General features: G+C 41.7%; 1 protein-coding gene and 1 long non-coding RNA gene across 13 annotated transcripts in view; one reads left to right on the top strand and one right to left on the bottom strand.

Moving 5' to 3' along the window:
• The window catches only part of LOC137324498 (uncharacterized), a 95896-nt gene extending 90858 nt beyond the window's left edge, over positions 1–5038 (top strand). Inside the window, exon 7 of the long non-coding RNA XR_010963641.1 lies at positions 4786–5038. This is a non-coding gene — a long non-coding RNA (uncharacterized lncRNA). The remainder of the gene's footprint in view (positions 1–4785) is intronic.
• The window catches only part of LOC137324497 (transcriptional-regulating factor 1-like), a 217217-nt gene that overhangs the window by 84614 nt on the left and 108153 nt on the right, over positions 1–24450 (bottom strand). The window lies entirely within an intron of this gene.

Genomic DNA, 24450 nt, shown 5'->3' with positions numbered 1-24450 from the left:
TTTTATTCTTACTAACATATATCCTAGCTGCTATTGCTCCCTGCGTCTCTATCCTCGCCATAGGTCCCTACCTTCCCCCTCTGGCCTGCTCCTGACCCAGCTCTGCTACCCTCACTTCAACTCTCCCAGCCATTTATTTTCTTCATGCCCCACGACGCTCCAAATTCTTTCTTGCCACTCATAGCCTTGTTCTGGAGCCATTTCTTCGGCCACAACAGCCATTCAATTTTTTTTTCATCAAAGCAACTTTACAGTTCCCGTGGCAACAGTGGTATTGGGCACAGGACTGCAAACATCAGAGAACGGAGAACAGAGAGGTTGGCCAAAAAACAAACATCCCACAAAGACCCAAAGATACGGTCAGAAACACTGAAGCTCAGAAATACATCCGGAACAGACAGCAAAAGAGATCTCAGAAAACCTAGATGGGCGCAGCGAGACCCCAGAAAGTATTTCCTTGCCTTTTGAAATTTTTCCTACACCCTGTTTTTGCCATTCCGCACTCTCCAACCCAGCAGAACAAATATTTTGGTTGCAGGACCCCAAACATCCTGCAGCATTGCACAAAGAGATAAAGCTGGAGGCAGAGATAAAAATCAGAACAAATTGACACGAGCTAATACAGACCGCCAAAAATACACAGCATAATACATCCAGTAAAACACAGATTCAGAAACTAACTCGTGAGAAATATCAGGCAATACACACACTGAACAGACATCATCTCGGGTACAGACAGCTAGAGATACAGTGTCACAAAAATACAAGGGGACACATGGCAGCACAGAAATACAACTTGAGACATAGGAAAGGGAAACACAAAAGAAAGAAAAATAAAGAGCTTACATTTATATAGCGTCTTTCATGACCTCAGCATCCCAAAACGCTTCACAGATAATAAAGTATTTTTTGAAGTGCAGTCACTGCTGTTACTTTGAGAAACATGATGTGGAGATGCCGGTGATGGACTGGGGTTGACAAATGTAAGGAATCTTACAACACCAGGTTATAGTCCAACTGTTGTATTTGGAAATCACAAGCTTTCGGAGGCTTTCTCCTTCGTCAGGTGAGCGAGTGTGGGATTCCATGGAAGGTTACCGCATTTATATTCAGAGAACAATACCTGGTGATTACAGATAATCTTTCCAACTGCCCGTTGTCAAGGCAAACAAAGTGTTCAGACAGAGTGATGTTACCTACAGGACCACCGAATACACAAATGGCCAGAACACAAAACAGAGAGAGAGAGGGAGAGAAACATCCCTCTCTCTCTCTGTTTTGTGTTCTGGCCATTTGTGTATTCGGTGGTCCTGTAGGAAACATCCGAAAGGAAGAGAAAGACAGAGAATGACCTGTTGTGTTAAAAACAGATAACTTTTTTTCGCTGATGGGGTTACGTGTAGCGTGACATGAACCCAAGATCCCGGTTGAGGCCGTCCTCATGGGTGCGGAACTTGGCTATCAATTTCTGTTTGACGATTTTGCGTTGTCGTGTGTCTCGAAGGCCGCCTTGGAGAACGCTTACCCGAAGATTGATGGCTGAATGTCCTTGACTGCTGAAGTGTTCCCCGACTGGGAGGGAACCTGTCTGGCGATTGTTGCGCAGTGTCCGTTCATCCGTTGTCGCAGTGTCTGCATGGTCTCGCCAATGTACCATGCTCCGGCGCATCCTTTCCTGCAACGTATGAGGTAGACAACGTTGGCCAAGTCACAGGAGTATGAACCATGTACCTGGTGGGTGGTGTCCTCTCATGTGATGGTGGTGTCTGTGTCGATGATCTGGCATGTCTTGCAGAGGTTGCCGTGGCAACAACAGCCAATCTCCAGACGCCATCTTACAACTCATCCGCTTCATCCTGGATCACAATTGTCTTCACCTTCGACAACCAGTTCTTTACCCAAACACACGGAACAGCCATGGGGACCAAATTTGCACCCCAATACGCCAACATTTTCATGCACAAGTTCGAGCACGACTTCTTCACTGCACAGGACCTCCAACCAATGCTATACATCAGATACATCGACGACATTTTCTTCCTATGGACCCATGGCGAAGAATCACTGAAGAGACTACACGATAACATCAACAAGTTCCATCCCACCATCAAGCTCACCATGGACTACTCCTCAGAATCGGTTTCTTTCTTGGACACACGAATCTCCATCAAAGACGGGCACCTCAGCACCTCACTCTACCGCAAGCCCACGGACAACCTCACGATGCTCCACTTTTCCAGCTCCCACCCTAACCATGTCAAAGAGGCCATCCCCTATGAACAGGCCCTGCGAATACACAGGATCTGCTCAGACGAGGAGGAACGCGATGGACACCTACAGATGCTGAAAGAGGCCCTCGTAAGAACGGGATATAACGCTCGACTCGTCGATCGACAGTTCCGACGGGCCACAGCGAAAAATCGCATAGACCTCCTCAGAAGACTAACACGGGACGCAACCAACAGAGTACCCTTCGTTGTCCAGTACTTCCCCGGAGCGGAGAAACTACGCCATGTTCTCCGCAGCCTTCAACATGTCATCGATGACGACGAACACCTCGTTAAGGCCATCCCCACACCTCCACTACTCGCCTTCAAGCAGCCACCCAACCTCAAACAGACCATCGTTCGCAGCAAATTACCCAGCTTTCAGGAGAACAGCGTCCACGACACCACGCAACCCTGCCACGGCAACCTCTGCAAGACATGCCAAATCATCGACACAGACACCACCATCACACGAGAGGACACCACCCACCATGGTTCATACTCCTGTGACTCGGCCAACGTTGTCTACCTCATACGTTGCAGGAAAGGATGCCCCGGAGCATGGTACATTGGCGAGACCATGCAGACACTGCGACAACGGATGAATGGACACCACGCAACAAATCGCCAGACAGGAGGGTTCCCTCCCAGTCGGGGAACACTTTAGCAGTCAAGGACATTCAGCCATCGATCTTCGGGTAAGCGTTCTCCAAGGCGGCCTTCGAGACACACGACAACGCAAAATCGAACAGAAATTGATAGCCAAGTTCCGCACCCATGAGGACAGCCTCAACCGGGATCTTGGGTTCATGTCACGCTACACGTAACCCCACCAGCGAAAAAAAGTTATCTGTTTTTAACACAACGGGTCATTCTCTGTCTTTCTCTTCCTTTCGGATGTTTCTCTCCCTCTCTCTCTTTGTTTTGTGTTCTGGCCGTTTGTGTATTCGGTGGTCCTGTCGGTAACATCACTCTGTCTGAACACTTTGTTTGCCTTGACAACGGGCAGTTGGAAAGATTATCTGTAATCACCAGGTATTGTTCTCTGAATATAAATGCGGTAACCTTCCATGGAATCCCACACTCGCTCACCTGACGAAGGAGAAAGCCTCCGAAAGCTTGTGATTTTCAAATAAAACAGTTGGACTATAACCTGGTGTTGTAAGATTCCTTACATTTGAGAAACATGTAAGGAATCTTACAACACCAGGTTATAGTCCAACAATTTTATTTTAAAATCACAAGCTTTCGCAGATTATCCCCTTCGTCAGGTGAGCGAGTGTGGGATTCCATGGAAGGTTACCTGACGAAGGGGATAATCTCTGAAAGCTTGTGATTTTAAAATAAAATTGTTGGACTATAACCTGGTGTTGTAAGATTCCTTACATTTGTCCACCCCAGTCCATCACCGGCATCTCCACATCATTTGAGAAACATGGCAGCCGATTTATGCACAGGGAGCTTCCACAACCAGCAAATAAATAAATGACCAGATAATCTGTTGTTCTTGGTGTCGGTTGAGGGATAAACATTGGCCAGGGCACCAGAATTTCCTGCTCATCTTCAAATAGTGCTATGGGATCACTCACATTCACCTGAGGGAATGAATGAAGCCTCGGTTGACTCCTTGATCTTGGTCTCTGAATTCTTCTGGCTATTTGTGTACTGTGAACGATTAGCGTAATCTCTGTCTTACTGAACTCAATATCTTTGATATGATTGTCTGGGTGATATATATCTGTGATGTTTTCTGTGGCATGATGTTTTACCCACATGTTGTTTGCTTCTTGCTGATCTCTCCGACTGTGTCTGACTTATATTTCTATTTGTGTCAGCCTTGGCTCAGTGATAGCACTCTTGCGTCCGAGTCAGAAGGTCGTGGGTTCAAGCTTCACTCCAGAGTGGAGTATGTAATCTAGGTTGACGCTTCAGTGCAGTACTGAGGAAATGCTGCACTGTCAAATGTGCCGTATTTCAGACGACAAGAAAAGCTGACAAGTTTTCCCAGTGTCTAGGTCAATAGTTACCCATCAACCAACATCACTAAATCCGATTATCTGATTATGATATCCCAGTGCTGTTTGTAGGACCTTGCTGTGCGCATATTGTGTGCCATGTTTCCATAAAATGGAACAGTAAGTACACTTCAAATGTATGACGTTGGCTATAAAGCATTTTGGGATGTCCTGCGGTCATGAAAGGAACTATATAAATGCAAGTCCTTTCCTTTCCGTACTTCTCCTTCAATCTTGTGTATTGATAGAAAATTGCAGTGTACAAAATCCCTGGTGACACCATTTCGGAAGCAGTTAACATCACTGCAATTTAAAGGGTTTTCTTGTACAGATCAAATAAAGGTGAAGTATGAACTCAATTTTTTTCTGACTTCACTTTCCTGACAAAAAACAATATACGTTACTGCTTTATTTAGCAAATGCAGCATGTTACATGTCCAACAAATGAATCTCTCCACTTTGAAATTTGGCATTATTTAATCTTTATATTTTATCTATTCCAGATGGTTTTGTCCAGCTGCCTTTAACTTCCATTTATCAGAACTCAAGGACATAAAAAAAAGTGTAGCAAAAATATAGGAAGGACTGTACCATAAATCAACACTGAAGGGAGGTTCTGAAGTCTTCAACATGTTTAAACAGAACCTTTTAGTAACACCAAATATTGTTGCTATTTGGTAAAGACGGAAAGGTACAAATTAGTTTAATCTTTTAAGTTTATATGTTTCTTGGTCTCCACTATTAAAAACCTATACCCCAATCCAATAAACAATAACAGTAAATAAAGCTCTCCCTTTGTCACGTGAAGAGATTTAGTTTTTTTTGCAACTTTGATATAGGAAGTGAATAAATGTATTTATTTATCTAATGTAATGATAAGAAAAACACTTTCTCATGAACCAATCAAAATACTCTTATTGCAATGTCTCCAACAGAATTTCAGACAAAGTTCTTTGCAAATTCTCTCAGTGTAACCTTTCATCATGAGCAATGCCATGGGGGATCTGCTAATATATGTTTATTTATTGACTGAAATAAAGAAAAGTGACAGCCATTTTGTGCCAGTAAGGACCCATAAACCTCAATGACCAATAAATCTGCTTTTTGTGGTATTGGATGAGAGAGGAACCTTGTCAGAACATTAGCTATTCTTCTTAGAGCAGTGCAATGGGATCATTAACATTCACCTGACCCGCTGAAATAGCACCTCAATTTCAAGTCACACAATACTCGTTCCATTATCTTGAGTGTCTAACAGCAGAGCTGAGATGCTGTGGATGCAATGTAAATGGGACCATAGTTCTAACCTTATTAGAGCAATATTCTTTGCATAAGGAAAGCAGCAAAGAACTGGGTATACAGTGTAAACAGGAAAATATGTAAACAAAAGCAACTTACATTGCTTGTGCTAAAATTTAGCAACCTTCCAAAATATACACATGTGCATAGGTGCTGAAATAGGCAGTGCTCCAAGTTAAGATTTTTCCTGAATACTGGATATTCTTTTCTAATTTCTCAGTTAAGATTTCCCTGCTATAACCTTGAATGAAAATGCATTAAATTTGAATACAATTGTTAAAAGGTACTTTGACCCAACATGAGAGAGCTAAGTATTATTTGGAATTAACGGTCAATGCAATCTGAAATAATTAGTCCCCAAAATTAATTTTTCCAAGCCTAAATATTGAAGTACAGTAGAACACCCATCGTTCTATTTATATTGATCCAATCTACATGGGTGAGAGTAAAATATGCAAAATTAAAGTTACTTTGTTTGTCAAGTCAGCAACATGCTAATACCTGTAACAAGTGCTTGAGTTACCGATTCTCAGGTGTTTCCATGACCTGAAAACTTGGTGGCATGAGTCATACCTTGGTGCAAGTGATCATTTGCTGCAGTACTAAAGTTGAAGTAGTGACTTGTATGTTGTGAAATGTACCAGATACAGTATCCATCGCATTATCGCTTAGTGTGTGAGGACCACTTGATTTTTGCAGGCAGCTTTGGATTTCCAACCTGGCTAAACACGTTTTAGTTGCACATCATCTTGAGATCATGCCAGAAAATCTGAAACTCTCAATTTCTCTAATAATTTGGTAAAGGTATGAAGTGTGATACAAATCAAATTCCACGTTTGACCCTACTTTGGGGAGACCAAACACAGACTGGGTGATCGCTTTGCTGAACACCTCCGCTCAGTCCGGAAGAGTGACCCTGACCTGCCGGTCGCTTGCCATTTTAATTCCCCGTCCTACTCCCACTCTGACCCCTCTGTTCTTGGCCTCTTACACTGTTCCAATGAAGCTCAACGAAAGCTCGAGGAACAGCACCTCATCTTTCGATTAGGCACTTTACAACCTTCTGGACTCAACACTAATTTCAATAATTTCAGATCATAACCACTGCTCCCATTTTTTCAGACAGCAGGTGCTGGTAATGGTTCTGCTGTTGTCATTTACAGCTCCTCTGGACCCATCTGTTGTTTATTTACTTGTCCCACTACCACCCTCCTTGCCTGGTACCATCATCCCTTTTGTCATTTACTCACTCCTACCCTCCACCCTATCAGCGACCTTCCCCTTTGTTCTTTTCTTTACTCTCCTGCCCTCCCTCCCCCCGCCCCCACCGCTTTCCCTGGCTCTGTACTTGCTTAAAAACTATTTAATCTTCAACTTCTTTCAGTTCTGACGAAAGGTCATCGACCTGAAATGTTAACTCACTTTCTTTCTCCACAGATGCTGCCTGACTTGCTGAGTATTTCCAGCATTTTCTGTTTTTATTTCAGATTTCCAGCATCTGCAGTATTTTGCTTTTGATCCTTTGTGCTGATTTAGCTCTCCACCAGGACAGCACTTAAGACACTACAACTGAAATGAGCTATATCCACTGATGCCTGCTCAATAGTTCATGCACGTGGACCTATGGCGATGACAGGCCTGGACTGAGGGGTGAGAACCTTGTATATGTGAATAGCCAGCCTGTCAATACATAAGGAATAGCCATTTGGGCAAGGTACTGGAAGGGCAATCATTGACTGTGGAACAATACACCAGCAAGAGTCAGCTTTTCAGTACATGAAGGGGAAAGGAATAGAAGGATATGCTGATGGGGTGAGATGAAGTAGAGAGGGAGGAGGCTCGTGTGCAGCATAAACACCAGCATAGACCAATTAGACCGAATGGCCTGTTTCTGTGCTGTAAATTCTATATAATTCTATGCAGCTTCAGGAATGGAGGGAAAAAAATGGAAGGAATTTGGAAAAGAAAACCTGAAGTTCAAACCCATGTAGAAACATAGATTTCCTATTCATGTCGATGAGAAAACAAAATTTTCCAGTTATGTGTGAAAATTCTATTGATAATAGAAACATAACCAGAGGTTATTAAATGCATCAAAACTATTTCAATTTTTTTCATTAAGAAAAAAGCAAGAGTTAAAAGAAAATGTATCACACTGAATACCACTGTGTATAGTCTCCCAACAATGGAATACATTTATCTCAAATATTTCAAGGACTTCAGTTATAATGCTTCAAAGCAAAAAAAATGATTTTTAAAAAAAATGATGCACCACTCATGTACAGATGTCACAGAGTTCCTCATGTCGTGCTGGCCAAATGTCTTCAGTGACCATTTTCTGCATCGATACCTCACTCACCTACCTGCCTTGCCCCTCCTTCGCTCCCACTGAGGGGTAATCCAGCCCTCCCATTCCCCTTCAACTGAGCAGTATTTTACACAATCTCCTCTTCCCAGCCCTCACTAAGTTGCATTCTGCACCTTGCTTAACAATTCCAGTGACCATTAACCCCCATCCCCCTTTTCTGCCCATCCTCTTCACCTTCCCCTCCATCCCCTTCCAATTCTCCTCTCCCTCCCCATCTCTTATTTCCCATTCCCCTTCCTCCTATCTTCCCCACATCTCATCTGTCTCTTGCCGCCACCCCCCCCACCCCTGTCCAGTTATCCCATGCCCTCTAACCTTGCTGATCTGATGACTGCTCTTGGTCTTGACTCCCCAGATCAACGAGCCTGAAATAAAATCCCAACATGGATAGCTTTATAAAAAAAGAGCTGTAGCAACCTGGGCATGTTGCACCACTATACACACACATGATTTGGCCCACAAAATCATGTTTTCATTCATCATTGATGGTGTTATTGTATCACACATTAAATTGGAATTGTAGATTTTTAATTTATTAGCCAGGCAATTGGCAGATTGGCTAAAATACTTTGTCTTAACAATTTGAATTCAATCAACACAACCAGAACACTCTGCAATGCATTAAACATTGTCTTCTCATTTTTTTTCCTTCTCCTTCACCTCCACAACATTCCCTTATTGATACAGCTCTAAGGATGCTGCTAACATAGAAAATGCTGGAAATGCACAGGTCAGTTAGCATCTGTGGGGAGAACAGATGTGTGTGTTTTGGGTGTGGATCCTTCTTAATAACACTGAAGAACCAGTTCTGAAGAAGCGTGTATACCCAAAACATAAACTTGTCTGTTCTCTCCACAGATGCCGATTGGCCTGCTGAGTGCTTCCAATATTTTCTTCTTTTTGTTTCAGATTTCTAGCATTTGCAGTTATTTGCATTTTACTTGCTGCTAATACTGCTCTGTATCCAACCACAAGGTGGCATGACGGATGCCTAGTTTGACTTTTCCAAAAGGTTTCTAAGTTCCTGAAGCACTCGAGTTTTCAACTGGCATTTCTGCTTTTCAGAACTACTCATCTAATAAACTGCCTTAAAACAGAGGACTCATGACCTTTGAATGTCACGCCTTGAATGCCCAAAACCCATGGCGTTTTGTTACTGATATCATCTTTGCAACCATCCTAGTGGGACTCTGGCCATTTCTTATGAACAGTCAAATAAAATCCTGTCCACACACGCAAACTTTCCAGTACAGGTCACTAAATAGCAATCAGAAGTTTGAACACGGGCTGATTTCACTCCTCCTTAGTCCAGGGCTAATAAAACGAGCGTACTTCCACTACTTTAGTTGAGATCAGTCATTGAACACAAAGGATTAATTCAGAAATCTTCCTGATCTGAATGGCACAGTTACACATACTAAGTGATACATGCTGAGCCATCAGGGGGTTCTTTAACAACAATAACAACTTGCATTTATATTGCACCTTTAACACAGTAGAACAACCCAAGGCGCTTCACAGGAGAGATCATCAAACAAAATTTGAGGCCGAGCCACGGAGATTTTAGGACAGGTGACCAAAAGCTTGGTCAAAGAGGTAGGTTTTAAGGAGCGTCTTAAAGGAGGAGCGAGAGGTAGAGAGATGGAGAGATTTAGGGAGGGAATTCCAGAGCTTAGGGCCCAAGCAGCTGAAAGCACGGCCGCCAATGGTGGAGCGATTAAAATCGGGGATGGGCAAGAGGCAAGAATTGGAGGAGCGCAGAGATCTCGGAGAGTTGTAGGGCTGGAGGAGGGGCGAGGCCATGGAGGAATTTGAAAACAAGGATGAGAATTTTAAAATCGAGGCGTTCCCGGACTGGGAGCCAACATAGGTCAGCGAGGTGGGAAAGAATAAACTAGCATTAGAAGACTGCAGTTGGGGAGGAAGAGCATGTAATACAACATATTTGGAGTTTAAAAAGGAATGAGAAAGGAGAGTTCAGAGATATACTGACCAGAGGAGCACTGATTAAAAGAGAAAAGAAAAATTGTAATGAAAGGCAATGGTAAAATCTAGACAAAGAGTAGAGCAGGGGAGAGAAGAGAATGAGAGAGATAAAATTCAAGAGAGCAATTATGAGTGAAAGATTTTTTTAAAAGCTTTTTGAAACTATCCCAGGACACTGAACAATCCTGTGGGATTAGCAGTTTCGACAGGATGTGGCTAAGATTCTACCCCAAATGAGCCAAAAAGATCAAACATCGATTTACATGGAAGATTTTGCATCTTTTTCCAGAACAGGGAAATGCCCCCAGCAGCCAGATGAGGAATTCCAAATGCAAACCCAGAGTGTTTGCCATAAAGTAAATCACAATGGGGAGGGACCAAGGAAGAGTTTATGTTACTCCTGACGATTTAATATATGATGCATTTAGGGAGGAAGTTTGAGGAGAGGCAATATAAACTAAATGGTACAATTTTAAATGGGGGCAGGAACAGAGACACCTGAGGGTTCACACATGCAATCTTTGAAGGTGGCAGGACAAGTTAGAAAAGCTGATAAAAATATTTATAAAGCCAAGAATCCCATAAACAGAGGCATTGAGTACAAACATAAGAAAGTTATAAATCACAGGCTAAATGTCAACTAGACTACTGTGTGCAATTCTGGGCACCGCACTTTAGGAAGAATCTCAAGGCCTCGGAGAGGGTGGAGAAGAAATTTCCCAGCGATGAGAGACTTCAGTTGTGTGGAGAGACTAGAGAATCTGTGATTGTTCTCCTTAGAGCAGGGAAGGATAAGGGGAGAATTAATAAAGGTTTACAAAATTATGAGGGATTTTGATAAGAGTAAATAAGGAGAAACTGTTTCCCCTTGCAAGAGGGTCAGCAACCAGAGAACACAGATTAAAGATCATTGACAAAAGCACTGGGGTGGGGGCAGAGAGGAGAAGAAATATTTTCACACAATGGGTTATGATCTCGAATTCACTGTCTCAAAGGGCGGTGGAAGCAGTTTCAATAGTAATTTCCAAAAGGAATTAGATATATACATGAAAAGGAAAAATTTGTTGGGCCATGGGGAAAGTGCAGGGCAGTAGGAATAATTGGTTAGCTGTTTCAAAGAGTCTGCACAGGCACGATGGGCCAAATGGCCTCCTTGTGTGCTATAAGATTCTATGATTCTATGTCTCAGCATGAATGCAGTTGGGCTCACTTGGTTTGATAATGAAGTTTTGTGTTCCTCATTCACGGAGTAAGATTCTACTGTTTTCCATTGTGTACCCTCTGATTAGGTATACTGGGTCCACTTCATTCCTAATACTTCTGCAATAATAGGATGAAACTTGCTTGTGCCATATTAAATCCGGAGAAGTGTGAGGTAATGCATTTGGAGAGGGGCAAACAAGGCAAGGGAATACACAATAAATGGGAGGATAATGAGAGGTGTAAAGGAACAGAAGGACCTTGGAGTGCATGTCCACAGATCCCTGAAGGTAGCAGGACAAGTAGATAAGGGGGTTAAGAAGGCATATGGGATACTTTCCTTTATTATCCGAGGCACAGATTATAAGAGCAGGGAGGTTATGTTAGAACTGTATAAAACACTAGTTAGGCCACAGCTAGAGTACTGCATACAGTTCTAGTCACCACATTACAGGAAAGATGTGATTGCACTAGAGAGGACACAGAGGAGATTTACCAAGATGTTGCCAGGACTGGAGAATTTTAGCTATGAGGAAATATTGGATAGGCTGGGGTTGTTTTCTTTGGAACAGAGGAGGCTGAGGGGAGATTTAATTGAGGTGTATAAAATTATGAGGGGCCTAGATACAGTGGATAGGAAGGACCTATTTCCCTTAGCAGAGAGGTCAATAACCAGGGGCATAGATTTAAAGTATTTGGCAGAAGGATTCGAGGGGAGCCGAGGAGAAATTTTTCATCCCGAGGGTGGTGGGGGTCTGGAGCTCACTGCCTGAAAGGGTGGGAGAGGCATAAACCCTCATCGCATTTAAAAAGTACTTTGATATACACTTGAAGTGTTGTAACCTACAAGGCTACAAAGCTGGAAAGTGGGATTAGGCTGGATAGCTCTTTTTCGGCTGGATTAGACACAATGGGTCGAATGGCCTCCTTCTGTCCCGTAAATTTCGATGATTCTATAACACCAAAATCCCCACGAGAAAACCTCGGAAGCCCATCTTTCAAACATCAAACAACCGGTGGAAATAGTGGGATTCTGCAGTGTGAACAGAAATACTCGTCTTGCAACCTTAGCATGTGGTTTGTAGGCCAAGTGATACATTAATAAATCACAACTAATTTTGACTGGTAACCTATAATGGCAAACCATCACCGCCCAGTTGCTTGCCTTCTTTAACCTCATTCACCTACTCAAAAAGTTATCTACATCCTGCTGAATCCCAATGTGTGGTTCGCCTACTCATGAAACTGTGAATACCCTACCGGGGACTCACTATGTGGTTTGACCATCGGATCACTGCTTTCATTCAGAAAGCAGCTATTACCTCTTATGAGTCGAAATGATTCACAGTGGCCTGAAGTGGAAATACTACATAAAGTGAATTGTGAAATCTTAACTTACATTAGTAAAGTCAGTTTTGTTAATATATAACCCAGCACTTCCTACTTCCTTTTGCTGTCCTTTTCACTCGTTATTTTTACGATGAGACATACACAACTCCAGAAATGAATTCTTTTTTCAAAACTACATTCATATTGCAGTATTAACTCCTAAAATGGCAGTCATTACACTGATTATTCTACTTGCAAAATATCTGTTTATTCAAAACATACACCCAGACCCTTTGAACAACACAAGTTAGTAATAGCACTGTGCATTTGTAAAATCCACAGTTAAAGGAGGCTGGAGTAATTCATTATAATAGGTTATGGTGTTGATTTTTTTTATATAAAAGATAAGTTCCCTGACAGCTTAGTGGGTAAATACAATGCCACGTGTGTTACTGCGCCACGGAAAGCAGGAAGGTTCCTAGTTTGATCAATAAGTTGATCTCAGCCAGGGCAGTACAGGGTGCTATAACAGGCCTCACCATCCCTGGGCAATGGAAGGCAGGTGGGTGGGGGAAGAGGCAGAATCATCTAGGGTTCCACTCCTGATCACTATTCCAATGGCCACTGCCGCAAAGTGCACATTTGTGGGTATCAGATGAAAACGAGACCAGGTTTGCCTGGATAGCCTCCACAATTGAACAGACTACCAGAGTTTACTCATGCATGAAGAATGGCCACTTCAGTGAAGTACCAAAGGCTCCCAGCACCTGTGGAATCAAACCCTAGTCTAAGACTCCACCTTCAGGAGACGATAGGGAAAATACAGGCTTGAAATTTTTTTGGGGAGAATTACAATTTTTAAAAAGGACTTTGCTTCCTCATGGTCCTTTTTAAATCTGGGAAGGCAAACTGGCAAGTCATCAAATTCTAGATTGTAAACCTGTCTAAGAACTAACCAAATGCATCACAGACATAGCTGACAATTTAAGGAAAAAATCCTACAACTCCTTCAAGTGAAGAATTGTAAACTAAACATCTCAAATCACAGAATTACAGGGTATACTTACATTAAAAATATCACAACTATCACTAAAATTCTCCCCGCACAATCCATAATTTAAGTTGCAGTTCTGTACCACATAGATGGCACTGAGATAAAGCTCTCAAACCTGGACTATCCCAGGGTGGGGAGTCAGTCAAATCACTGTACACCAACCAGGTTGATTTAGTTCAGCTATGTGCCTCTGTAATGACAGCAGTCATAAGTAGTTGAATTCATTTATTTGGTATACGGTTGGTGAACATGCTGTGGTCCCGATCGGTGCAGACAGTGCGACACATGAGCATATTTCAGTTACTGTTCCTCATCTGTGCACATAGTGTAGTCCATGGACCTGCTGGAGTTACAACTCCCTAGCAGCAGAGACAGTGCAGTTGAGTGAGCTGCAGCGACAGCTTCCCATCGGTGCTCATGAAGTGGTCACTGCATGTGCTCACAGTTTGAGTCCTGGTCTCATCTGGTGCTGGATTCCAGGTCCAGGACAGTGGTTGCTATGGTAATTACTCAGTTTGCTGTCTTTTTGACATAACTGAGCTGCTTGATCAGGGTGCAAGTGCCTGTTTTGCTGTATGAAGTAGTGGTCAATTCTATTGGTCTCTCCTGTGTCGGATTAGGTACATTGCTGGAATCCTCCTCCCATATGAGTCAATCGGATTGCTCACTTTTTTTGGTAAGGAAGGAGATCTGGTGTTTATAATGGATAAATCTAGACTATGTCGACAGGTTAGGAGGCATTTTTTTTGCATGGAGTGTGGAGTGCTTTGCCAGAGTGTGACTGAGAAAGAGGCAAGTGCATCTTTTGGGGAAGAGTCAGATGATTATTTGAGGCAAGGTAAGAGAAAGGACTATGGGGAGAGAGGTCAGTGGAATTAGTTTTGAATTGTTTTAACAAAGAGATGGCAGAGGAAGAATGAGCTGATTGACAGTTTTGATTAATTGGGAAGGTAGCCTATTATCTTTCTTTCATAGCAGCTTGATAACACATAGGAAGAGAGACTTCTAAAATAGCTGGGTGCCCCATCTTTTTCAGTGCTCTTCTAAGTGTATCACATGCAGGCTATCCATAAGGCTCATTTCTCACCTAAAAACTTATCAAGGATGTGTGGTCTAAGTTCTAAAGTACTGCAATAAAAACTGCTAAAGGTTTATTGACTTTTATTGTTTTGGAAGGGAAAGTGAGTTAGGTGAAATATTGCAATCCAGCTAAGTCTAGTTTTTTTTTTCCAAAATTTGCCTCTCCAATTCTTATTTCTTAAAAAACTTGATTTGTAGTTTTCAGCCCAAGCCTTATTGTCTGTCAGTGTGATATTTTCTGTCAACTGGAGAGATCAGAGGCCTTTAGTGATAATCCCGTTATTTCCAGTGTCGTACCTCATCAGTACAACAGTTCAACGTTCACTCTGCGGCCCACTATTCCAGCTTACTTTGTGCACAAGGTGATGTTTCAGTTCATAGACAGCAAGGGTTTGCCTGTGGAATTGGACATTTTACACTGAACATCAGAAAGGTAGGAAGGGGAAGGGGTAAGGGATGGATAGGAGCAAGCAAGTGAGGTCAAACACAGAAGATTAGGAAGGGGTGGGAAGAGGAAGGAGCCACTGAGGGCCACATTTTCCCAACAGCCTGCACCCCAAATATAGCCTCCAGCCACTGATGATTCCTGTCACTACCAGACCATGCCATACCACCCATCACCTGCAAGGAAAGAAGAGAAGAAGAGTGAGAAGCAGAAGAGGACAGAGAAAGAAGCAAAAAGAGTTGTAGGAAAGAGAAAGAGAAACAGAAGCAGGAACGTTTTTGTTGGAAAAGAGACAAAAAGAGGGAATTAAGCCTATAAATCGATGAATTTATTTCTTATATTAATATCCTTATACAGAACAGAACTACAACAAGCACATTATAGATAAGGCCTGAAAAGAAAGCAAAGAATGCTTAATCTTTACAGTGGCAAATTCACAAGATTTCATATTTTTGAGAGACTTAACCCAACACTACAAAAGTACATTGTTTTTTTTCAAATGGCAAATATCACAAAAGCTGCATTGGGAGCCACAATAGTGGCTTGTGAGGGCTGCCTTTGGCTTGGAGAAAGCAAGAGTATCCCTGGGCTGGGTTCACACATTAAGAATGGCCATTTGAGAGAGGTACCAGAGGGGTGCCCACATGCAATTGTACTCCACTTAAGAGTCAGTATCTTCAGGAGAGAGGGAGAAATGGCAGCAAGCTGACAAAATAAACTTTTGTTATTTTTAGCTACCAATTAAAAAATAAAATTCAAAGCACAGTATGTATCCAAGGCAGCAAAGGTTTTTATATGCAAGTTTGAAAGTGAATTTTACATATACAACAGTAGGAAATACAAAAGTTAAAAACATTTTTGAAAATATAAAAGGGAATTTTTAAGGAATTATGACAACTAATTTTTCAATTTTTTTTTAAAAAAAGGTTAGTAAGCAGCTCATTAGTAAAGGTGTGAGCACAGAATAATTCTTCACTTCAGTCTTGCCTGTTTCTATAGAAACAAAGTGAAGGGACGAGCCATTTCTGCCAACAGTATGTCAGAACTCCTTATATTTAGCAAATAAAGAACCAAAGATTTTCTTATACCAGCGAACAGATGGACTCCATTTCTCTTTTGGCAACCTGTATAGAAAATAACTTTTTCTTGCTGTGGTTCAAAAAATAACAGGATAACAAACCCCACAGAAGCTCTCTGGAATGTTCCTTGAACATCAGTGGATATGATATTTAAACTAGGTGTCCACAATATCCACACACACATGCCCATGTCCAGCAGAGGTTACTGGATAGCCATCAGATGCTGGAACACAGGTCAACTTGTTACTCCCTAACCCAGGGTGTTGAAACCAAATGTAGCACTTGAACTGCCAAACCTGAAATCAGCTAACTCAGCGCATACAGGCAATCAAACCAGAAACCTTCTCAATCTGATCTGTAACATAGACTGACTTGAGCAATAATAGTCAATGTTGACAGAGCTTTCAGTTCAAGGGTCATCACACTAATGAGTTTTTTGGAAAGGTTCTGGCTTGGTTTCTCGAAAAGCCAACAGCAGCTTGCTCTAAACACAATGAATAAAAGATCACAATGGACATCACAGAAAGATCATTCTGCAAATTTCTAGAATGGGTTTTATTTGAACTTAACAAAATCTGTGCTAGGAGCTACATCTCACTGTATCACTGCAGATTTCCATGTTTGCAAACCTTGTGCAAATATTGGAAGACACTTCACACAGTACCCCTTCAAATTATCATGTGCAGCACAAGCCCATCCATCTTGATAGACAGTAAAACTTGTCAACGAATCATCAAAATAAGAGATTACAAAATGAGGGATTACGACTTGACATTTAACTAATCACTGGTAGTTGCCAAGGTTAGAAAGCCAGTCATTAATTTCCTGTGGTCTATTGTGAGGCTCCAATAACTGAATGAGGAGATAGACATCCTTGTAGTCACATTGAAGTTTAATAAATTAGACAAACATTTGTGCTCAGCTAGATTTAGTTTGGATAGGGCTGTCTGAGAGAGTACAATTATTTTATACACTGGGGAACTAATTTCCACTGTCAATTTCATTTGCACAGAATACATTTTCACTTCTTAAAATGGAACGGGGAATATTTTGTTATTAGTGTTGTCTTGAGTCATTATTTGGGATTATCTCACCTACATATTTCTGCCAGGTGCAATTGTTACATGAGATGCAGACTTAAAATGAAGATTGATTTCACAAATTATCTTAGAAAGAGGATTATTTACTATTTTATTGATTATTGCCACCAATTTTCCCTGGCCACTGTCTCATGCTGAATCAGACTGTTCGCAACCACAGCATCCTATTTGATCCATAGCTGAGCTTCCGACCCCATATCATAGTAGGTACAGCACAGGAAGCCGTCATTCGGCCCATCATGCCTGTGCCAGCTCTTTGAAAGAGCTATCCAATTAGTCCCATACCCTCGCTCTTTCCCCATTGCCCTATAAATTTTTTCCCTTCAAGTATTTATCCAATTCCCTTTCGAAAGTTACTACTGAATTTGCTTCCACCCTTTCAGGCAGTGCATTTCAGATCGTTACAACTCGCTATGTGAAAAAGTGTTTCCTCATGTCACCTCTGGCTCTTTTGCCAATCACCTTAAATCTGTGCCCTCTGGTTACTGGCCCATCTGCCACTGGAAACAGTTTCTCCTTATTTACTCTATCAAAACCGTTCATGATTTTGAACACCTATGTTAAATCTCCCCTTAACCTTCTCTGTTGTAAGAACAACAACCCCAGTTTCTCCAATCTCTCCACATAACTGAAGTCCCTCATCCCTGGTACTATTCCAGTAAACCTCTTCTGCTACCTCTCTAAGGCTGTGACATCCTTCCTAAAGTGCGGTGCCCAGAATTGAACACAATACTCCAGCTGCGGTCTAACCAGTGTTTTATAAAGGTTTAGCATAACTTGCTTGCTTTTGTACTCTATACCTCTATTAATAAGGCCCAGGATCCCATTTGCTTTTTTTTTTAAAAACAGCCTTCTCAACTTGTCCTGCCACCTTCCAGAATTTGTGTATGGGCAGCCCTGGTATCTCTGTTCCTGCACCCCCTTTAAAATTGTACCATTTAGTTTATATTGCTTCTCCTCATTCTTCCTACCAAAATGTATCACTTCAACTTCTCTGCGTTAAATTTCATCTGCCATGTGTCTGTTTAGCAGTGTGTCTCTGTCCCCCTGAAGTCTGTTACTATCCTCCACATTGTTTGCTACATTTCCAAGTTTCGTGTCATCTGCAAGCTTTGAAATTATGCCCTCTACACCCAAGTCTAGGTCATCAATATATGTCAAAAAGAGGAGTGGTCCTAATACTGAACCCTGGGGAACACAGTGTACTTCCCTCCAGTCTGAAAAACAACCGTTCAATACTACTTTCTGCTTTCTATCCTTTAGCCAATTTTGTATCCACGCTGCCACTGTCCCTTTAATCCCACAGGCTTAATTTTGCTAACAAGTCAATTATGTGGTACTTTATCAAATGCCTTTTGAAAGTCCATATATACAACATCAACCGCACGACCCTCATCAACCCTCTCCGTTATTTTCATCAAAGAACTCAATCAAGTTAGTTAAACGTGATTTTTCTTTAACAAATCCGTGCTGACTTTCATTTATTAGCCCATACTTTTCCAAGTGCCAAATAATTTTGTCCTGGGTTATTGTCTCAAAGTTTCCCCACCACTGACGTTAGGCTGACTGGCCTGTAATTGTCGGGTTTATCCCTCTCCTCTTTTTTGAACGGGGTGCAACATTTTCAATCCTCCAGTCCTCCGGCACCACTAAGGGGGATTGGAAGATTACGGCCAGAGTCCCTTACTTCCCTCAGTAACCAAGGATGCATCCCATCTGGACCGGGTGACTTTTCCACTTTGAGTACTGCCAATCTTTCAAGTGCCCTCTCTTGATCGATTTTTATCCTATCCAATATCGCTACTACTTCCTCTTTTACTGCTACAATGGCAGCATCCTCTTCTCTAATGAAGACAGATGGGAAGTATTAATTTAGTATCTCAGCCATGCCCTCTGCCTTCAAAAGAAGATCTCCTTTTTTGTCCCAAATCAGTCCCACTCTTCATTTAACTACACTTTTACTATTTACATGTTTGTAAACCTTAAAGCCTTCCTACTTCCAGCTTTATAAAATTGCCCATCTCCAACTCTGCCTCAGCTTATTTGCTGCTGACATCCTCATCCATGCTTCTGTTACCTCCAGACTTGACTATTTCAATGTTCTCCTTGCCGGGCTCCCATCTACCACCCTCCATAAATTTGAGCTCATCCAAAACTCTGCTGCCCGTATCCTAACCCACACCAAGTTTTGCTCACCCATCACCCCTGTGCTCACTGATCTACATTGGCTCCCGGTTCACCAGCGTCTTGATTTTAAAATTCTCATCTTCGTGTTCAAACCCCTCCATGGCTTCGCCCCTCCCGATCTCTGTAACCTCCTCCAGCCCTACAACCCTCCGAGATCTCTGCGTTCCTCAAACTCTGGCCTCTTGTGCATCCCCCACTCCCTTCACCCCACCATTGGCGGCCGTGCCTTCAGCCGTATCGGCCCTAAACTTCTCCACCTCTCACTCTCCTTTTAGACATTCCTTAAAATCTACCTCTTTAGCAAAGCTTTTAGTCACCCATACTAATAACTCCTTTTGTGCCTTGGTTTCAATTTCTGTTTGATAATACTCCTGTGGAGTGCCTTGGAACATTCTCGCAGTGAAAAAGCACGTTCTGACTTGCGGAAGAAGCTGTTGTTTCCTTTTCTTCAACGTTCATTTTGATGATCGACCTCAGAGCCACGAGACAATATTGATCTTACCATTAAATCTTTTTAGGAAACATGTAAACCCTACTGACTTGCAATAAATGGATCAATACCTTGAATTACAGGGAAGAGACACTACGTAGGGCTTGTCACCTAATATTTTTAAATTATGAATTCACAGCAAAATTACTGTCGTTGAATGTTAGGGGGGAAAAAACAAATTGCAGTCTACTAGCCTATAATACTGTGAAACACCTTCTAATCAGCCCGCTGTGTTTTCAATACAATAAGGGATACCTTACTTAGAATTACTGCAGTAAGTAGCTCCAGTACTGAAAAACCTTTTCTCTTGCAAAATGCATAAACCTTTTCTTTAATATAAACCTGCCATATTTTTCTGAAAGCTTGTAACAATTTCTGATAGTCTGAGGGGGATAGGGGAAGCATTTTTTTCAAATCTCGTTTCTTGGGCACAAATCATTCCCCGAAGAGAAGGGCCTGGGAGCCTGCTAAAAAAGGATCTCTTGATTCAACTATGAGGGAATGTACGAGAACAATACATGGTGATATACTTCCTATTAGCATTCTATGCCTATGGGAAAGTGCCTGAATTCCACTTAGCATATCTCCCAGTGATATGGCGGAGCATGGAGAATCACAGGGACAAATCGACATTCTATCGTGCCTTGGTGAAGGGCATTGACCCTTCAACATACCACATCAGAATGGTATTGTCTAGATTTTGTTTGAATGAATTCAACCCAGAATTGTAGAGAAATTGTCGATGAAACATCTTAATTTACAGCATTTTAGAATAACTCTAAGTGGGTTATATTTGTGATTTCAGTGCAGAAATACTATCCTCAGAAAGTATTTATTTTTGTAACACAGACACAATAAATAGCATGATTCCAAGACCTAGCCAAAGGATACACCGCTTGTAACCCCTCTCCAGTCTGAAAAGTTCCCATTCATGGCCACTCTCCATTTCCTATTTTTAAGCCAAATTATCGATCTAGCATCATCCTTCACCCCCACTATTTGATTTCTTAACTTCAACAATAACCACTCTGGAGAACAGTCAAAAACACACAGAAACTCTGTACATTATGAGTGGATTTCCTGTAGCGTTATTCACAGATAGTCTAGGATAGTCTGATGCTTGCCTGTTCCCACCTGAAGGTCATTGTTTTGCCCATCACCTTAATATAGCAAATTTAATGAAGCAATATATCACATGAATAAGTCTAGGTAAAAGATAACATACCTCACAGGTAATGAAAGAGATACAATATTTGTAATGCTACCTACCATTTTTTTTTAGAACTTGCTCCAGATACAAATAACTTTACTCTTCTCTCCCCAAAACTACATATTTGTAGCTATTTAAATTATAAAAATGTGAATTTTTGCTCTGCCTCCCACTGTGGATTTACAGTATTTGTTCCCATTACTACATGATCACCTCGAGTGCCTCAAGGTTTATTTCCTCATTTACATGTTGCCTCATGCCGACAGTATCAATAAGAAAGGGGTCAAGCTTCCCGACATCATAACAGTAACTGCACTTCAAAACTACTGCTGTAAGGCAATTTGGGATGTCCTACGGCCGTGAAAGGTGCTAAAGAAATGCAAGTTCTTTCTTTCAAGTTTCAGATCTGCGCCAATGACACTCAGTATTATCTCTCCAGCATCACCCTAGATTCAATCAATGCTGCTGTGTTGTCAGACATCAATTTAGAGGTGAACCAGAACTCTTTCCCCCCCCCCCCTCCCCCCACCACCCTCCAACCCTGATTAAACACTGGATAGACCATCCTCATCAATTCATAGCAAAAAGTTTACACATTTGCCCCCGAGCTGAATTTGAAACCCCACAAACAGTTCATCACCAAAGGCAGCCTATGTTTCTGTCCAAAAAGCTTTTGGCTATTCACCTTTTTCTCTACCTCACTGTGGTGCTGAAACCTCAAGATAAATCATACATTTAACCTAGTCACAAAATTCGGATTGAACTATCATGGAAATCTCTTAATATCTTATCTGGGGCTCACAATACTGGAGTATGAGCACCACTTCACTGTGCTGTTTCACCACAAGCAGGCAACTAAAAATAAAAACTAGTTATCTACATAACCTTTCTCCCTCTTGCCACATCTCTCCACGGTCCAATAAATTCTTACATTTTAAAATAATTCTTAAATGTTCTTTATTTATTTTGCCCAAAAATTACCAATTCATAAGATTTCCCAAAGTCTTACGATTTTTGTGATCATCACGGGTTCTGGTTCTGTGCACCTTTTTCATCTGTGCATGTGTGAAATTTTGTTTCGTGCAAGTCACTTCCTGTGACTGGCAGAATAATTTCAGTAGCATACGAAAATTCATTACAATGAAGGCTGGCCTTTAAGAAACCACTGTAGAATGCCAGTCTCGGAATTACAGGGTTGAAGGTTCAATCACAAAAATGCTCCAAATGTAGATTGCCCTGCCCCACACTTGCCATCAACTGGTCATGGAACACTGTTGTTCCTAGTCATCATCCCAGACTGCCTCTCTCTTGACTGAAAGCAGTTGCTTAGTGACAACTGGTTCCCATGACAATGCAAAATGGGGTAAATAACTGTTATAAAACATTAATCCTGAACCTGCAAATCCATTTAAGGTAAGCGTTTGAATCTCCTGATAAGCTAGCTCTACCTGAATCATTTTATTACCTTTCAACTCATTTAGCTTTTGGGATTTGCTGCAGATCTCTTTTTAAAATTGGGGGGGGGGGGTGCTACCTACATGCAACATATAACCATCTTCGTTCTCAATTGTTGCTCATTTTCCTCAACAAATTCTTAGATTTATTTAAACTAATTTAATCTAAAAAGGGGAGAGGAGAATTTTCTTTACGGAGCGAGTTATGATGATCTGGAATGCACTGTCTTAAAGGGTGGTGGTACCAGATTCAATAGTAATTTTCAAAAGGAAATTGAATACATACTTGAAAAGGAAAAATTTGCAGGGCTATGGGGAAAGAGCAGGCAAGTGGGACTAATTGAATAGCTCCTTTAAAGAGTCGGCACAGGCACAGTGGGCGAAATAGCCTCTTTCTATGCTCAATGATTCTATGAACTCACAAGAGATCCCCAAATCTCATTTTTTTTAATTACCATCACAAATTCTTCTTGTGTGCACCTCTTTAATCTGTTTAAGGTTTATTCTACCAAGTGTCTGACATCATGCAACTTCAGGCCCTCTTGTCCAACACAAAATTCAATCTCCTTAGTTAAATAAAACTTCCAGGAAAGTAACACTGGAACATAGGAAGAGGAGTAGGCCAATCACTTAAGTTACTCTCTTGCACCTTAAGCTAACGGAGCAAAAATTTCAAATTTCTCACCATGGCTCAATAGGCTTAAAACAACAAGTCGCTGAGCCACACTAACCCAAAAGGTATAGAGTTATGTGCTTTAAAAAAAGCTCAGTGCCGGTTCCCTGTTCAGTGTTGGGGAGGCAAGAGGAGATGGATATGGGCTGCCTATGGCTGATTAACCGAATTAGAACAGGTGGGGGAGATAACAATGTCAGATTACTGACGCCCGAGATTAGAACTAGTGGAGGGATAACAGCAGCAACAATGGGGTCGAAGACAGGAGTATTGGCAACAGCAATGGGAACAGGTTGCAAAAAAGGGATAAGAAGGGCCTGTCAGTAAGGGCACACCAACAGGAACAGGGGGGCGATGTCAAAGGAGGCCAACTATGGACCTGGGAGTTGCAGCTGGGGGGACCAAAGCTGAAGTTGATGACGTGATTGCCTTAGCCAGAGACAGGTAGAAATCAAAAGATTAGCACCACAGTACCTTCTGGCGTAGAAACTAAGGTAGGGGGACTGAATCACAGCTCAGTGTGCTAAATAGTAAGGTTGAAGAGAGACAGAATAATGACAGAAATAATGAAATACAAACCAGGCAAAAGTGTTACAGGAAGTGTTACATTTACAGGAGGTGCATGCATACACAAACACAATGTATTACTGGATCTTCCATGGCGATGATCACAAAAAAATGAAAAAGTTACTTATAAATGCATAACATTTGGTATATATTTTTATATGATGAAATGTAACTATACAGTTACACCACTGGATTGCACACGGTATTGATACTGGCGTTTCTGGCGTGCAGAATTAGTGCAACACATTTACTGGTCACAAATTAGGGAGGAAGATATTTTGTCCCAAAATCAATGCGTGGAGTTTCTGATTGCAATGCAACTTTTTTTTCCACTAGAATTTCAGTCACGTGTGATGGTGGGCATGAGGCATTTTCAGATTATTTCCATTTGTAAAATACCCACTAGTACGTTTAAAGCTTTTTTCCTTCCAAACTTGGATTTTGTCCAAAGTACTTTGAGCTACGTAACTGGGGGAGGAGATAATGGTGGAAGCAAGGACTGCAGCGGTTCAAAGAGAATACTCACTACCACCTTCTTGGGGCTACAGGGAAATAGGCAATAAATGTGGCCTTGGCAGCATCACCCACACCTTGAGAACAAATATATATCAAAAAATATTCATAAGACTCTTATCCCACATTAAATT

Source organism: Heptranchias perlo, chromosome 8, assembly GCF_035084215.1.
Source record: "Heptranchias perlo isolate sHepPer1 chromosome 8, sHepPer1.hap1, whole genome shotgun sequence".
Classification (NCBI taxonomy): Eukaryota; Metazoa; Chordata; class Chondrichthyes; order Hexanchiformes; family Hexanchidae; genus Heptranchias; species Heptranchias perlo.
The sequence above is the reverse complement of the archived record's forward strand: the minus strand, read 5'-3'. Positions and strand labels throughout refer to the sequence as shown.